The sequence below is a fragment of the Numenius arquata genome, chromosome 15, assembly GCF_964106895.1.
Source record: "Numenius arquata chromosome 15, bNumArq3.hap1.1, whole genome shotgun sequence".
In the NCBI taxonomy this organism is placed as follows: Eukaryota; Metazoa; Chordata; class Aves; order Charadriiformes; family Scolopacidae; genus Numenius; species Numenius arquata.
Genome location: NC_133590.1, coordinates 15,337,131 through 15,349,322, shown reverse-complemented (window position 1 = coordinate 15,349,322; position 12,192 = coordinate 15,337,131).

The following is a 12,192-nucleotide window of genomic DNA, read 5'->3' as shown; positions in this document are numbered from 1 at the left end:
ACATGAGGCAGTATAGGATTAATAAAGATATTTTAAATGTATTAAATATCACGCTTTCTTTAAAAATTACATTACAAAAATCTTTCTTAAACATTATTTGAATAAAGCCTCATTACTCACAGTCCAAAGAAGTTCATTAGGAGAAAGATCACTTTGGAAAGCATTCAACTAACTAGCCTTTCTTCTCAGCAGTGAATTACATTAGCTACTTCCTAGTTATTTAAATCTTGAAATAAAAGATGTAAACGCTACAGTGACATCTTAAGATCATCGGTAAGGCAGGTCTTGCATGCACAAAAATGCCCAGCTGGTCTGGAGATAAAACAGATTGATAATTAGTTGCAAAATGTAACATTTCATCAGGAATATTTTGAATAATCCAATTTATCTTTGTCAGATATGCGGCACATATTTTTTTTCCTTCGGAGGCGCTTTGTTCTTTAACACCGTGTTATAATTTCAGCCTCCTAATTAAGGCGCCGGCCGGCCCTGCCTTGATGTGGGGCGGCGGATCGGGGGGCTGGCGGCGCGGCGCGGTGCCTGCCCTCAGCCACGGGCCACTGCCGGCCACCGCCGCGCCGGCTGCCTCCCACCATCCTGCCCATTCCCGGGGCCGGCTTGACGGGAAGGAAGATCAAAGCCCGCCGGGTGGGAAGGGAGGAGGGCCCGGCTCCGTCGGCTGGGACGGCAGCTGGGACCCCGCTCTCAAAGCCGGCAGCCTCCGCTTTCTAATTAATGGATGAAAATGCTCTGCTTCCCCCCCCCACCCCCCGCCACCATCGCTGCCCCAGCCGGCTCCGCTCCCCGCTCTTCCTCATCCCCGTTGGTTCCCAAAGTGATGGTTGCGTGGGTTGAGGGCTTTACTAGAGGCGAGAGCCGGGCAGGAGGGGATGCAAACCCATCCGATGGCACTGCCAATGCCATCCCCGCTGGTTCCATCCCGGCCTCACCAGTGGGTACCACCTTCCTCTCGTAGCCACACGTTTCACCTCTTGGAATGGGTGGACTCTGTGTTTGCCCAGCTTGGAGGAGCTCCTTCCCACTATTGATGGGAACAGTGATGGTTTTCCTGGGAGTGCAGCATCTACAAAAAAAAGCTACAGCTGGACCAGCTGGTGGCAAGGATCTCAAGGAGGTAAAAGCAACCATCCAGGTGCCTGGTACCGCTCTTTTCAGTGGTTCTTCTGGCTGAGGGCAGGCTGCTGTGTTGGAAACACAACGGTGCAGAGATCGTCTCGGCTCCGCTGCGATCACATACTGTCTTTCCCAACTCCAGACTTCAGCCCCCATGGAGATATGGGCAATTCTTAAGCCACTGAAATGCACCCAGCGTGGAGGGCAGGTTTACTTCAGAGGTATCAAAGACACCAAAAGATCTGATCCCACAGAGGCACCAAGTGCCTTTCGGACAGTCCTGCCCAGCACAGTCCCATTTCCCATCCTAGATCCCCACATGCTGCTGTGTCAGACACCAGCTTACAACCACGAGGAAGAGTTTCCACCCAAATTTTAGCTTTTTTTTTTTTTTTTTTTTTTTCTCTCAGAAGCAATGCAATAATCAAAGATCTCACCTGGCAGAGACAAGGCTGGAAGGTTTTCCATTAGCTCTTGTAATAGAACAGTCCTGCTCCTCCTCCGCCTCGCGATTCAAGTACTCATTTACACTGGGGGGGGGAGGTAAATGCAAAAGTAAATAAGTTAAAAAGTAGGTGCATCTGCAACAACAATTACTCATGCCCACCCCACACGCTTTAAAATGTTGATCACGCTGTTGGCTATAACTTGTGTAACTCACGAAACAAAGTCTTTTTCACATGCTTTGACTTTTTAAATTTCAGCTGTTATTTATGAAGAAAAAATTAATTTGGGGACCTAGATTAAAGTTTCACGCTCATTCAGTGCCAGGCTGTCTTCAATAAGAGATGGAAGTCATGTAGTCTTATCAGCCTGCACCTCTGATATGATAATGATATCTGTACCGCCCAGAAAGTAGGTCACAGTAATTCTTCATAGCGGTTTTTGTAACCTACTCAGGGACTACAAGGCCAGCTATTTTAAAGATAATTCTGAATTTCTTTAATAAGATTTTATCGGATTCAGATAATTGATCCGATTATTGAAACCTGGGGAAAGTGCTATTGACCTGAATATATACATCAGTAATTCTCTTTTTTAAACGAATTTAGGTCATTACAAACTTATTGCCTCTGCTTAATGCCGGGTGAGAGGCTCACTACAGGCCTGACAAACAGGCACAGGTCCCCTAACTTGAGCACTTCCCAAGCTCCGAGGGTGGCTCCTTCCTCCCACCCTCACGATGGGGACTGGAAGCCCGAGTTAAGCACATCGGTCAGGATTGGTTTCTTATGACAATGAGAATCACGTATTTTTCTTTCTTTAAATCTTTTTTCTTTGTTTTGGTTTTGGTTTGTTTTGTTGTTTTTTTTTTAAGTAGGCAGCATCAGCAAATGTCCAAACCTTTGCAGTTGCCTGTCATCTTGTTTCTGATACTCCAACTATTTCTGATCGTTCAATGATGGACAACTCCAACTGATGTTCCACCTTACTCTTTGCTTATTTTCCATGCCATCATCTGGAAGAATTTTTTCCATAACTTCTGAAGTATTTGTTTCAGCAGAACCAAGCCCAACCAGATCTCCCACGCTTCTCCTCTTGGAGAACCACCACAGCTTAGAAGTCATTTCTAATTACAGCTCCTCGTAGTCTCTCTTGTTTGTTACCTGCCTCGCTGCCTGGTCTACTGCAGTGTAGGTAAGAGGAGACATCAACCCCACCACACGGGTCCTTTCGCAGAGCCAGCAAACCCCCTCGCAGGGTGATGGTGGGATTCAGAGCAGGTGGTCCATGGTGATCTCTCCTGCCCCAGGCAGGTGGAAAAGCTCTACTTGTCCTCCCTCTCTCCACCTCCTTGATGCTCCGTGGACTCACACACGCACACAGACAAAGGCTTCATCTAGGAAGAAAAAAAAATGGTCATTTCTCCACTTCTTGCAGTTTATCAAGTCTGAGTTGAGGGTGTCCGGGCTGTTCTGATTGCCTGGGTACGCCCCGCTGGCTGGGCTAGTGCTCACCACCCTATTTCCTCGCTTTAATGCGATGCACTTGATTAGATCTCACACACCAGGAAGAGAAGAGATGGGCATGATGGAAATACGCACGGAGACAGCGCGCTGGAGCAGCCTCATTCCCACCGGTCATATATAACGTTACTGAAATTATTTGTACAGCCGTGTTGTGGACCTTCCTCTATCATTCAGGATCAGTTCCTGATGACTGACCTTCCACAGAAGTGCCGTCTTGCATTCCGGAGGAGTTAGAAAAAAAGTCACAATTTTCTTTTTTTTTTTTCTTAAACTCCTCAGCCATAGAGTTCTCAAAACTTTTCCCTGACCTTAATAATTTTAATTTTAATTTTAATTTACTCGCTTTTAATTTGACTATTCAGAGTACTTTTTCTTTTTTACTTGAATTTTGATTTTTACAAGTATTTTTTTCTTTCTTTCGTACGAACTCCAAGCCCCGCTTTTGCTACTTTAAGCATTTTTTTCTTCAGACAGTTTCTGTCCTGAAGCAAAAGACTTTCTCCAAATACTACAATTCCAGCCTGTTGCAGCTGCGAGTTGGTGTCAGTATCACCCTTCCTTCTTCAACCAACCTCTTCGAATTACTTGAAATTCTGAAACAATTGGAAGGTTTTGTCTACATGGGAACGAACACCAAGCCGTAGAGTATTAAGTAATTACCAAATTCAAAATAAAGGCAACTATAAAGTTTTATATTGCAAACCATTGGATGACACCTCTCCAAAGCAAGGTCCTCAATGGTCTCCCAGGCTGGTCAGGAGCTTCTCTCTCAGCTGCCTGTGGTGGTGGTGGAAGAGATCTCCACACAGGGTTCAGGTACCTGAGCAGGAGATGACAAGTGCCATCCACACCAGAGATCAGATGGTGGCCACCAGCTGCTGAGCCAAAGCCACCCTGAGACTGCAGCCTTGAAGGTCCACCAGAGCCCCACTCTAGTCCTTGATAACCAGCCTATTTGCCTGTGCTTTTCTGCGATTCTCCTTCCGTTGTTGCTGATCTTATTGTCTCTTTGCGTTGTTGTGGAATTACGTGCTTTAATTATGTAAATAAACAGCCAGAAACTAAACCAAACCTCTGGGAGTCCTAAGGGGTTTCCCTTCCCTGCAGACACACTGTCCATTTTCACATTCCCACTATCTCTGCTTTTCTCCCTTTTTTTCCTTCTCGTGCTGCCTAGAGGGGAGAATTTGTCACTAAGCAAGAGCAAGTCTCTCAAACTTCTAAGAAAATCATAAACAGGCTGCAGTCCCTTATGAAAGCAAAGAAAACAAATGCGTGAAAGGCAAAATCAACTATCTCTAATTTATTTATCATTGAGAAGCTAATTGCATTCCTTCTGAGGAGCATCAAAAAAGCCTCAAAGTGTTGCAAAACACATGAGCGTTTAGGCCATCCCCTGGGATTCTTCCAACTGGCTCCCGCTACCCTCTGCCTGGCGCTGAAGGAGACGGCTTGACCCTACAGGCTTCAACCCCCCAAAAGTCCCTGGCTGGGGGGCATCTCCCCATCAGGTCAGGGAGTGGCAGAGGATGTGCTCCTCACTAAGTTCCCATAAAATATAATTATTACTTTTTTCTTCCCCAAGACACTGTTAGGTTAGAGGTGAGAAAAGTCTTCAACATCATGAAGCCGTTAAAGATGTTTTCCAACCCCCTTGAGGAATTAAATTTGCCCTTGGAGGAGTCCTGTAGCACTCAACAAGTGCAGGTCCTGAAAATAAATAAAAAAAGAGTCAATTCCTTTGCTGTGAGGGTGGTGAGAGCCTGGCCCAGGTTGCCCAGAGAAGCTGTGGCTGCCCCATCCCTGGAGGGGTTCAAGGCCAGGTTGGACGGGGCTTGGAGCAACCTGGTCTGGTGGGAGGTGTCCCTGCCCAGGGCAGGGGGTGGCACTGGAGGGGCTTTAAGGTCCCTTCCAACCCAAACCATTCTGTGATTCTATGATTCTATAAGTGAACAGAGCTGATAATGTTACCTGGGATTTTTATAAAAAACAAAATTTCTACAGTAAGATAAAACCCTCAATTAAATTTTACAGCCTGGTATAAAAAAAGCGCTGTATCGAGGTTGTTATTTTCTATTAACAATCAGGTTTCTCTGTAACGCTCTCGGATAGCTCGGCAGGCTTTTCCTCAGGCCTGATTTCAGACAGCCGGAGCTGAGACCGAGCCAGGGAGGTCAATTTTTCCTGAGAGTCAAGTGAAACATCAGGTCAGAAGAAGAGCGTTGGCATAGAAGGGATGGTAACTTTCCTTTCACAGAACTTTTGTTTTTCTCTGCACAGCTTCGTAGTGAAAAAATGTTAAATATACGTTGTACCAGAACAATATCTAAAAAAATTAGCACAGAAATTTTATTTTTTTCTCTTTTATCGATATATTATTTTTCTGTAGGCTCACAAGAAAGATATCTACAAGTCTCTAAATTTGAAACTTGTGGTTTTACTTTCTTTTTGTTGATCCCTTCCAGTGAAATAATTGCAAGTATAGTTAGTTTGTGTATAATCAATATCCTCCTGCCAGGTTAATGGGACATGCGATAACATAAAGCCAGTCCCTCTCCAGAACAGATTACTGACACTTACTATTAATCATTTCTGAAGGTGGGTTTTTTTTTCCAGCAAACCAAAAATAAGCAAGGAGCATGTTCTTTGTACGCACAATCATAAAGCGATCATTTGCGGGAGCTATAGATTATCTGTGTATAACACAGCCTTTCGTCACGGGTTTGTGTTGGATGGGCTGCAACATCTTATATAAACTGTAAATGGTATATAACTCAGCTGCGTGCTGAGGTGCGCTGTTGAGTTCGCAGATTAACAAAGTAAATGTATGAGTAGAGGAAAATCCCCCTTTTTCAAAAGGCAGAAGCCATCATCTTTTCACAGACTGGATAAATATGCCACTTCCAATCTGAAAACCACCATTTCATTAAATTCTCAGAGCGCAGAGAACAAGATGCCGCTAAAAAATTATCTGTTACATTGGGATGTCTAAGTTGTCCTCTCTTAAAAAATTTTTTTTTCCTATTTTACAAAAAAGGTTTCCTCAACTTCAGTAAAACCCTACTTTACTTCATCCATTTAAGAAAAAGGAAAACAAATGTTATTTATGGCAAATGGAGCCGAGGTGTACATTGCCATATGCACTGAATGCGCAACCTTGAATTAATCCTAAAGCAAAAGTAAGTTAAAGTCAGTGTGAAAAGGCAAAAGTAAGAAAGAACCCAACACCTAAATTAAGGAACTCTTCCTCTCCAGCAGTTCGGTTCAGCAGCGCTGACTGTCGTCAGGGGATAAATCAATTTGCTGCAGCTGCAGACAGCGAGTTAAGTGTGAGCCCCGAATGGCTTAATTGGGGAAGGGTGTTAAAAGTTGAGGGCGCAGAGTCATGCCGAGTTCAGGGTGTACGTGCAGGCGTGCGTGCACAACACACGCACACGCGTGTGCTTGCATGTGGTCCGTGAGAAAGTCCCTTGCCCGGAATTCCTGGAGTCTGCAGTCACCATACGCTCATCTCCATTCATCAGTGAAGCTCCCAGTTATTGCTGTCACCCGATTTGCAGAGTTTTCTCAATGAGAGGGGAAAATGATGATGCAGAGGGGATTATGGAAACGATTTAAAAGTTGAATTTTAACTTTTAAGCAGAGGCAGGCCTCCTTTCTCCTTGCAGGATGGTAGTGGAGGAGACACGAGGGCTGGTGGCACATCCAGATCTGGCACCAACCCCCCAAAACCTCGCAAAAGGTTCCAGAGACACCGCGAAGGGAGGACGCAACCCTGGGAAACACCTTCCTCGGCCCCAGCAGCTAACGGAGAACGAGATGACACATCCCTAAGCTTTACCTCATCTAATGCAAGTACCGCTATCCAAGTCTCTAATTGCTCATTGCTTGAACTCCTGACCCTCCAAACTTCTCGAACTCTTGTGGCAATGAGTCCTACAACCCATCTGCAAAACATCCGTCCCTTGTCATCAGCCTGAGACGTGGTCCCTGCCACGTCCTTTGGCCGTTCCTGTGTTATTGCATCAGCAGAAAGGGGGAGGGGGAGGGGGGGAAGGCATCCTCAACAATTTCCCGAGCGCTGTTCATTATTTGATACATCTTTACCATTTTTCACTCGTTAGCCACAAAATTAATCTCTCAGTCTTGACAGGCTCTCGTCACGCACAAATCTAGCCCTCCCTCTAATCATTTCCATCAACTGTCTATGAACTTTTTATATTTCAGCTGTACCTTTTTTGAAATGGAAACGAATACAGCGTTCAAGGCAAAGGCCCATCGCCCCTTCATGTAACCGTACTCAAACTACTCACTACTATTTTTCTCTCTGGCATTTGCATACATCCTGAGCCGTGGTTTGCTTTTTCACACAGAAAAAAAAGGGTTTGACGGGAGTGCAATGTGGTGCCAATGGGTTGGACTTGGTAGAGCAAAGTCGTCTGGTTACCACCATCCTCACCAACAGCCTTCCTCTGGGACCTAGGGTGGGTCTTCCATTATCTCCAGACTGCAATTTTGCCCCCCCAAAGGTGACGTGAAGATTAAATCTTGTTAGTAATGTATAGACTCACAGAATGGTTTGGGTTGGAAGGGACCTTAAAGCCCCTCCAGTGCCACCCCCTGCCCTGGGCAGGGACACCTCCCACCAGACCAGGTTGCTCCAAGCCCTGTCCAACCTGGCCTTGAACCCCTCCAGGGATGGGGCAGCCACAGCTTCTCTGGGCAACCTGGGCCAGGCTCTCACCACCCTCACAGCAAAGAAGTTCTTCCCCAGATCTTATCTCAATCTCCCCTCTTTCAGTTTAAAATCCTTCCCCCTCCTCCTATGGCTCCCCTCCCTGATCCAGAGTCCCTCCCCATCTCTCCTGGAGCCCCTTTAGGGACTGGAAGGGGCTCTAAGGTCTCCCCGGAGCCTTCTCTTCTCCAGGCTGAACCCCCCCAACTCTCTCGGCCTGTCCCCACAGCAGAGGGGCTCCAGCCCTCCCAGCATCTCGTACTCTGGACCCCTCTCCTATCAGGCTCCGCTGGACACACTTATCACACGTCCTAAGGAGAAGAAGTTCCTCTATGGAACATCAGCACTTACCTTGATGTCCTGGAGGGATCTGACCAGGTAAGGACCACAAGCAAAGGCTGCCTCATCTCTTGATTCAAGCACTCAGATCTTCCATTTACACAACTCCAGCAGCCGAATGAAGGTGCTGTATTGGGCACAGTGAGAAACCACTTAGTCTGCTCAAAAATGTTAACTATAGAGCATAAATAACACTCACTCCGCTTGTTGGGAGACCGTGCTCGCTCTGTCTAAATCCATTTGTTTTCGAATGTTTAATAGAGGGACTTCAAAAGCTGTTTCTTTACTCACGAATGGAAGTGACAAAACGATATTATTTTTCCAAATATTGGAACCTCAATAATATATCACACTAATCTCCCAGCCACAAAGGTATTTTATAACTAAAGCAGGGTGTTTTTTATGGGTCAGATGTTGTTGTCCTACTGTACCACAGCTTGTATCCTCCTGATACCACACATGTTTGTTCTCTACTTAATTTTTAATGTATGAATTTGTTTTTATATTAAAATTCAATAAAATTTTAATTATAAAACATAATATATCACACTGAAGTATATATATCTGCAGAGACACACATCTGTGGTTTTACAACAGATGCGTGTATCTCTGCAAATATTTAAGATGCAGATTTTACCACTAAATCGAGCACATACCCAGCTTGGTTACAGCTGGAAATTTCAGGTAGGCCCAGGCTGAACGCACCTAAACGAGTCCCTGGTCTCCGTGGAAGCAGAAAGTTGATAACTAGATCCTGACTATCACCAGGGACCAGGAGAAAAAGGCAGAATTAGAAACACAAGAAGGCAAAAGAAGTGGAGAACATCTAACATCCTTAACTAGTTTTTTCACAAATGTGTTTTTATAGATCTGAATGCTTTCTAATGTGTTCGGGTCTTGCTCTTTATTACTAAGAGCATCTTTCATCCTGCCTTTTCGGAACCCTAGATCTACTTAGCGTTCACTGGCAAAGGAGACATTTTCCTGTAGGTATCTCACGTAAAATACACACGGCGTATTTCGTGCAAGTGGCTCTTTGCAGGACTCTGAATACGCAGAAATCCTCCATTTCCTTTTGCTTTCATAGAATCATAGAATCATCCAGGTTGGAAGAGACCCTTGGGATCATCGAGTCCAACCATCTACCCTACTCTACAACGTTCTCCCCTACACCATATCCCCCAACACCACATCTAAACGGCTCTTAAACACATCCAGGGATGGTGACTCAACCCCCTCCCTGGGCAGCCTATTCCAATGCCCGACCACTCTTTCTGTGAAAAATTCTTTCCTAATGTTCAGTCTAAACCTACCCTGCTGGAGCTTGAAGCCATTCCCTCTCGTTCTGTCATTAATTACCTGTGCGAAGAGACCAGCACCAACCTCTCTACAGTGTCCTTTCAAGCAGTTGTAGAGAGAACCAGAATTCTTTGGAACCAGAATTTATTCTGCTGCCATTGAATTGAACGGGTGTCCGTATCTGCCCTGTCTGTTGCACTCTGTATGTCATTTCCTACAAGCCTTTCACAAGTGCGAGAGCAGAATCTAACCTACAATTCAGAAAAACGTGGGAGGAGAGGGAGAGAATGAAAATAATAACAAGTTATCAAAATTAAAGGCAGGTTTTGGTGCATTTTTAAAGTAGGCCAAAGTTTTTTTGTGATGGTCATGTAAGTATAAATCAAAAGCATCCCCAGTGAAAAAATAAATGGGATAAATTGTGGGCCCCATGAAGAGCAGAAATGCAGAATTTATCAGAGCAAGACTATATTAAGCTGGGTTTTTTCAGCTTAAGCACCAGGGTTCCCAGTTTTTGGAGTGGCTCTTCTGGCGCTGATGGAGCACTCTGGATTTGCACCGACATAAGCAGGTGCTGAATTTGGTTCGTGACACTCAGGGAGGGAGCCCTGGGACGGAACGTGAGCCTGCACCACCGTGACCAGCCCTTCACCCCCAGATCACACCCGGGGCTGAGGTGGAGAAAAACCCATCACGGATCTGGGGCTTGGCCGGGAGGGAGGGGCCATTGGAAGGTCCTTTCTCAGCTCCTCTCTCTCTCTTATCTCACAGCAAACTTTCAGTTTCTCAGCTTACACCTTAAATGTGGAATATTTAAATCCTCATCTGAATAATAAATAAAAACAAATCCCCATAAATTATCCAGAGAAGCCTACAACCGCACACTACAACTTGCAGTGCAGTACCTTCTGCACACACAAACGCTTAAATTGGCATTTTATACTTTGCTGCATTAAGCGTTACCAGCATTTTCTTTAACGACATATAAAATTCAGTTCCTGAAATGCAGCGTATTTTCCTATTCATTGCCCACATCATAAGGTTGACCCACATAATTTTTAAGCAAGAAGCTGAAATCTTAACCATACTCCACAGAGACTACAGGCGATATTGTTTTAACTGTTTGCTGAACTCTTTCTATTATTATTTGTCCTTAATTTTGGTGAAATAAAGCGAATAAATAATCATGTTTCACCCAGGAGTATGAAATCCTAACAATGAGCTTTTAGCAATGAAACCATTTTTCGGGAGGGATAAGGGAGAAATCTGAGTCTGAGAGCAAGGTCTGCAGGTTGTCTACATGTTTAAAATATTAATCAGTTGGCAACCTTTCTCCTTTGGAACCTAAAAAAAAAAAAAAAGAAGGAGAAGAAAAAGACACGTTACATAGAGCCAATAACACTCACAACTTGAGAAACCGTAAGATGATCCTTTCCTCAGAAAAATCCATCACCAGTTTAACTCCTAAAACAGAGTTTATTCTCAGGATTGCTTTTTTTTCTTTAAACAAATGAAATAGCTGTTCATTTTCTTAAAAGTAAGGCACGGCTGATGCTAATGACGAGTTTCTGTCATAATTGCAGCGAGCTGTCATCAACAAGGAATTGCAGCTAATACCCCGCGTTGGCAGAACTCTTGGGAAGTTACAGCAAAAGAGTAAAATCTTCCACGTCAAACTTCTGCAGACGGTGCAGATTTATGCTATCTATTAGACTCCAATATAACATGCTGTCTTTCACCTTTTTTTTTTTCTTCCTAAAAAAAAAAACCACCAAAACCCACGGAGCTATTATTAACAATCTCCTTGGCATTTACCGCTCTGTGATTTGCTTTGTAAAATGATGGCTCCAACTGAAGTTTTTAACACCATAAATAAACTGAAACCTTTGTGTTTCAAGAATGTCAGTGCTGTTTGCGAGGAGCTTTCCCTTTCCTCTTGCCTTTTGCCTCTTTCAGAGAAAACCTAAACACACCATCTTCTTAGACTTTCAAATATGACACACAGATCTATTTTTAAGCATCTATTTTCAGATACAGAAATAAACTCCTTATTCGTGTCTTTTTTTTTTTTTTTTTTTTTTTTTTTTTTTTAATATTATGGGAAAAACGCCTGGTACTGCGTTCCCTTCATCCTCAGCTCTCCCAGCCGACTCGTTTGCTGTTTGTACTGGAGACACTGGGAACTCTGAACGTGCGATGAGAGCACATCAAGCCCAAAGTTCAGTCTCCTTCTGCCTTCATGGACTAGAGATAACAAACTGGGCTTTGGCTTACAACTCAGTCCTTTGAAAACCTCTGCATTGTAGGTGCCACTGTTTTGTAAAACATCATTTTCTTATTTCTTTTGCTTATAAGACTGAAAACTGGACCCTCACAACCCTTTGTAATTCAGTCCAGCAGCCATGAAAATACAAATATTTCCATAAGCCGAGTATGAATTAAAAGTCAAATTACTTTATGGATTTCTTTATATTTGTACACAAGGGACTTCATCAAAACCGACCTCAAGAGCTGAAAAACAATTTTTTTCTTAACCACAGCTTTTCTCTTCCAGTGTTAAGTCAACAGGTTCAACTTGGTGATATTGTAAAGCCAAAAGGGGAAAAGGAACCATACTCTGTGAATTTAATGAATGCGCTACTTGTGGTACAAGGCATTGAAACGCGTGCGAAAGAAGCGTGAACACGGTACAGCATCGCTTTTAGGGAAAATGCT